General features: G+C 41.5%; 1 non-coding gene across 1 annotated transcript; it reads left to right on the top strand.

Annotated features, from left to right (window-relative positions):
- Positions 1-2,148: 2,148 nt before the first annotated feature.
- Positions 2,149-2,252, top strand: LOC112095506. The gene has a single exon (XR_002903879.1). It is a non-coding gene; the product is annotated as a small nucleolar RNA R71 (small nucleolar RNA).
- Positions 2,253-6,000: the final 3,748 nt, after the last annotated feature.

Raw genomic sequence — 6,000 nt, 5'->3', positions numbered from 1 at the left:
CGTTGCATCTCCCTAGTAGTTTTAGCATTTTCATCAAGGTGAATGTAATGCATGCAGTCTACTGGGTTTATACCTTTAATGTCTGCTATGGTCCATCCTAATGCCCCTTTGTGCTCTTTCAAAACATCCAACAACTTACCTTTTTGTTCGTCATTGAGGGATGCTGAGATGATTACCGGTAGAGTACTTTCTTCTCCCAAAAACGCATATTCCAAAGTGTTGGGCAATGGTTTGAGCTCGAGTTTCGGTGGTGATTCTGATGATGGAATGAGTTGCTTCTCTGATGGTGCTAGTTGCTCAACTCTTGACTTCCATTTATTAGTGTCCATAGATGGTGCTGAGTCAAGCAGGGCATTGACCTCATCAACCGATCTGTCAATATCAAAATCAAAACCAAAGTGAGTTAAACATGTTTGTAAAGGATCATCACTAAGGTTTGAAAGAAAAGTGTCATCAACTAATGCTTCGATTAAATCCACATCAACAATTCCATCATCTGCACTGTGAGGTTGTTTGGCAATGTTGAAGATGTTCAGCTCCATAGTCATGTTGCCGAAGGACAACTGCATATTTCCAGTTCTACATTGAATGTGAGCATCCGCAGTTGCCAAGAAAGGTCGGCCTAGAATAATGGGGATGTGCTTCCTTGAATCCTGTATTGGTTGAGTGTCAATTACAATGAAGTCAACAGGAAAATAAAATTTGTCTACCTGGATAAGCACGTCCTCCACAATACCACGAGGTATTTTTGTGGACCGATCTGCAAGTTGTAACACCACTGGAGTTGGGTGTAATTCTCCCAGTCCAAGTTTCACAAACACAGAGTAAGGCAATAAATTTACACTAGCTCCTAAATCCAACAAAGCATTCTCAATTGTGTGGTTCCCTATACTACATGAGATAGTGGGGGAGCCTGGGTCTTTGCATTTTAAAGGAATTTTATGTTGGAGTATAGAACTAACGTTTTCTGTTAAAAATGCCTTCTTTTGAACATGCATGTTTCTCTTTTTAGTACAAAGGTCTTTAAGAAACTTGGCATAAGATGGAACTTGTTTAATAGCATCAAGCAAAGGGATGTTAACACTTACCTGTTTGAAGATTTCAAGAATCTCACCTGTGGATTTTCCCTTTTTTCCTTTCGCTAACCTCTGAGGAAATGGAGCTTTGGGAACATATTCTTGTGGGTTGGTTTCTTCTTTCTCCTCCGGTGATGAGTCATCAACATTCACAGGTACAATTTGATTTTCTTTTGTCACTGGCATCTCCACCTTGTTGTCGACTTCTTTTCCTTTTCGCAAGGTCATTACTGCTTTGACCTCTCCATGCTGTTGTGGTGAACTGGTACTTGCTTCATGTACTCCTTTAGGATTAGGCACTGGTTGACTTGGAAACTTACCTTTCTCAACGGTCATTGCCAAGGTCTGAACTGAAGAAGCAAGTTGTCCCACCATCTTCTCGAGGCTTGAAACTGATTGGGCTTGTGAATTGAAGCCTGCTCTCAACTCATTTCGTAGTCCATCAATGGTGCGATTCTGTTGCTCAATCGTGGAGTGAGTAACATTCTTGAAATTTTGGAATGCATCCTCCCATGGTCTGGGTTGAGAGTAGTTCTGGTTCTGATTGTATGGTCTGAATGGGGGCTGAGAGGCTTGAGGAACTTGAGGAATTTGTTGCATTGGTGGAGCTGGAGCTGCTGGTCCATTCTGTTGGAATCCTTAAGACCATGAAAAATTGGGGTGGTCTCTCCATCCAGGGTTATATGTGTTGGAGTATGGGTTGTAATTTGATGGCTTTCTCATTACACCTATGGCATTGGCTTGATCTGAGTATGAGTCCTGGTCATGTGGTTCTGTTGATTTAGCAGTCGATAACGATGCTATTTGTCGAGCAAGACCTTCAACCATCTCCTTGACTTCTTTGATTCCCGAAGTTGACTCGCCAATTTGAACCTCATTTACTCCCTTAATTCGTCTAGTATTCCTGAGTGATCGACTCCGTTGTTGGGAATTATCCGCTTGTCGCTGGAAGAATTCCCAAATCTCTGATGCACTTTTTGACATTAGCTCTCCTCCACTTGTCGCCATTAGCCATTCTTGCACATTTGGCAATAATCCCTCCAAAAAGTATTGGCATTGGTGCCATTTCTCGTACCCATGATGTGGACACTTCAAGAGTAGCCCATTGAATCGCTCCCATGTTTCGAAAAATTGCTCGTCCTCTCTCTGGGTAAACTCCGAGATTTCCCTGCGAATAGCATTGGTTTTATGCACTGGGAAATATTTATTTAAAAATTTTGTAACCATTTGTTCCCATGATGAAATGCTATTGGCAGGTAAAGTATTTAACCATGAACGAGCTCTGTCCTTTAAAGAAAATGGGAATAGTCTAAGTTTGACATCATCGTCTGAAAAATTTTCATATTTAAAAGTTTGACAAATGGCATGAAAATCATTCAGATGATTATATGGATCCTCATTTTCTAGGCCATAAAATGTGGGGAGACAATTTAGCACACTAGGTTTTAATTCGAAACTCCTAGCAGCTACATTTGGGTATCTTATGCATGATGTACTCAAATTAGCTAAGGGACTGAAGTAGTCCTTAAATGGCCTCTCTTGTGGTTGCAAATCCATTTTATTTTTAACGTGTTTGTGTGTGCGAAGTGTTTTTTCTAATTCAAGGTCTATAGGTTCAAGATTAGGTAATAATGACCTACGACCATGCATGCAAAATAAATAAAATAAAAATAAAGATGCAAACAAAACAAAAAATAAAGATGGGAACAAAACAAATAAAAATAAAGAAGAGGGAGAAATTACGATACTAACCTTATTGCGCTATTACAACCTTTCTATAAAAATACACAAAAATAAATACGTGAAAGAAATTAACTAAAAATTAAATTAATAAGATAAACAAAAAAAAAATTACAAAGAAAAATAAATGGAAAATTAAATTACAAAATTTTAAAGAAGAGAAAAAGAAAAGAAATACTAACCTTTAAATGTAGATTCACTTTTTTTTTAATAATAAAAAAAAATACAAGAAAACAAATAAAAGAAATTATTCACAAAAATTAATTCTATGAATTAAAATTACTTACCTCCCCGGCAACGGCGCCAAAAACTTGTTGTGCAAATTTTAATGTACTCGCAAGCGCACGAATCTGTTGTAGTATAGATTAATGGTGACGAGTGTCGATCCCACGAGGAGGTGGATTTTAATTGTGTAGAATTAATTTTGTGAATGGGTGATTGGATTTGTGGTGGAAATGATTGGAATATGCTAAAACTTAAATTAAAATGGAGAGAATAAATTCTAAAATTGGTATTGAAATGGTGAGAATAAATTGAAGAGAATTCTATTGAAATGACGTACTTGGGTATCTGGATCCGTATCAACATGCATCATGGGCTAAATATTCCTTATTAATGCCAATTAAATCATGAGGGGGGAATCCACACCTCATGAACCACGCTCTAATCAATATGGTGCTAAGGGCTTATCGTGCCAAATAATAACCTTATACTAGAGGGCCGGTGAAACCAAGGCGGTACTAGACAAGATTAGTATTATTTGTCGACGAGAAGTCAAAACATCCACAAAAACTAGAGGGGAAGAGAAAATAAATTTACCAAATTAAGCCCATGACACATGTTGAGACTTCACCTTCAACCCAAGCTTGAAAGAAAATTAGCCACTCATAATTGAACTAGGGGCAAAATAGGAATTTATTAAAATACAAAGAAAATACAAGATGGAGAGGGAATTACAGAAAACAGAGTCCAAAAATGGATTCAGAGATCTCAAATTAGGGGGGGGAGGCCCCCTTTTTATAGATACATGGAGTAAATCATGGCCATCGGATTAAAAACAGTTTGGACGCTCAGGATTGCGCCACGTCATCAGTCAACAGTCCACGGTTTGACCACGCGGATGAACAGTAACACGGTTTGACCCGACTTTGAACAGTAACGCGGTTTGACCCGGATGAACAGTAACGCGGTTTGGTTGAAAATAATCCTGTGTGATGCATGCACCGTACGCGAGATTTTTCGTCCACTGATATGCTGCCACGTCACCATCAACAGTACATAAGAATTTTGGTCCAACAGGATCGTGACACCTCATCAGTCAATGCCACATCATCGGTCAATACCACGTCATCATCCGTCTATGTAAACAGTGTCGTGAACAGTAACGTATACAGTACCGTACACGTGAATAGTACCGTACATGTGAATAGTGCCATTTTTCCTTTTATGCTCCTCCTAAGGTTTTCGACCGTCCTGAGTTCAAAAGTGATGTCCGTTTTGTCGTCTGATCTCTCCTTTATTGTGAAATGACTATAATGCCCCTAAAATACATAAAATACTTAATTAAAATAAAACACATGTAATTAAATCACAAGAAGGTTAAATATATAAAAGTAAGGGTTGTTAGTAAGACTTAAAATGTAAAATGACGGTTTTCTCCTTTATAAATATGCATTTTCTAACACTCAACAATCTGCTCGACCACGAGAAGGCGAGCAGACTCCAAAGCATTCGAAGAAATTCCTAAGGCATGCAAAGGCTCACCAAGTCTCAAAGCCTGTTTTATGGCGAGACAGAAGCCAAGCGTGCCAGGATCTGCTCGGCCGCGAGAAGGCTAGTAGAATCCCAAGCTTTGAAGAAATCATCTAAGGCATGCAAAGGCTCGCAAAGTCTCAAAGCCTGTTTATGGCGAGACAGAAGCCAAGCATGCCAGGATCTGCTCGGCCACGAGAAGGCTAGCAGAATCCCAAGCTTTGAAGAAATCATCTAAAGCATGCAAAGGCTCGACAACTCTCAAAGCCTGTCTTATGGCGAGACAGAAGCCAAGCATGCCAGGATCTGCTCGGCCACGAGAAGGCGAGCAGAATCCCAATCCTCGAAGAATCAAAGGCATGCAAAGGCTCAACAAAGTCTCAAAGCCTGTCTTATGGCGAGACAGAAGCCAAGCATGCCAGGATCTGCTCGGCCACGAGAAGGCGAGCAGAATCCCAATCCTCGAAGAATCCAAGGCATGCAAAGGCTCGACAAAGTCTCAAAGCCTGTTTTATGGCGAGACAGAAGCCAAGCATGCCAGGATCTGCTCGACCACGAGAAGGCGAGCAGACTCCAAAGCATTCGAAGAAATTCCTGAGGCATGCGAAGGCTCACCAAGTCTCAAAGCCTGTTTTATGGCGAGACAGATGCCAAGCGTGCCAGGATCTGCTCGACCGCGCGAAGGCGAGCCGAATCCCAGGCATTGAAGAATCTTCAAAGGCATGTGGCAAAACCATGAGCAAAGCCGGAACCTGCTCGTCTAGACAAAGACAAGCAGATTCTCAAACGAAAGTAATCAAAAAACATTTTTATTAATTTGTTAATAATTAACAGAGGGGATAATCTTCATGAACATTGTTCATTACAATACAAGAAATATATCAAAAAGGTGGTGGATCAGTAAGCCCAGCAGCATCGGTTGGCTGGACCTCCTCAGGTGCAGGAGGGGTATCACCAGTTGCGTCCGGGGGGGTGCTCGCCTCGCCAACATCAGCAGGGACTGCACGAGGAGGAGAGCTTTCCTCCTCAATCACGATCGGCTCTACCCCTTCGGCATCTTCCTTGGCCGCCTCCTCGTCCATATGTTGAGCAACACCAGCTGCAAGATCATCCATCTTCAGATCAGGGTGTTGCTTCCCGAGGACGGCCATGATGCAACGATAGGAATGCCGAATCCCGAGGGTCTCATAACCGTCGGTTTGAAATTCAAATGGAGGGGGGGATTTCTGCCACGTCACCTCGTCCGCAATTAAATGCGACGTGACTCTTGGCAGCCTTTTCCAATCCCACGCGAGCGAGTACTAACGAGTTTCTACTGCTGGTCCACTACATTACCCAACACCAGAAACTGGGGGACCGGTGTTTGGGAGAAATACGTCGACGAGACCAGGCATGGTGAGCAGATATCTGATGGCAGAGTTCTGCGAACCGG

Source organism: Citrus clementina, unplaced genomic scaffold, assembly GCF_000493195.1.
Source record: "Citrus clementina cultivar Clemenules unplaced genomic scaffold, Citrus_clementina_v1.0 scaffold_9, whole genome shotgun sequence".
Classification (NCBI taxonomy): Eukaryota; Viridiplantae; Streptophyta; class Magnoliopsida; order Sapindales; family Rutaceae; genus Citrus; species Citrus x clementina.
Note: the sequence above shows the minus strand (reverse complement) of the source record. Positions and strands in the feature narration are given on the sequence as shown.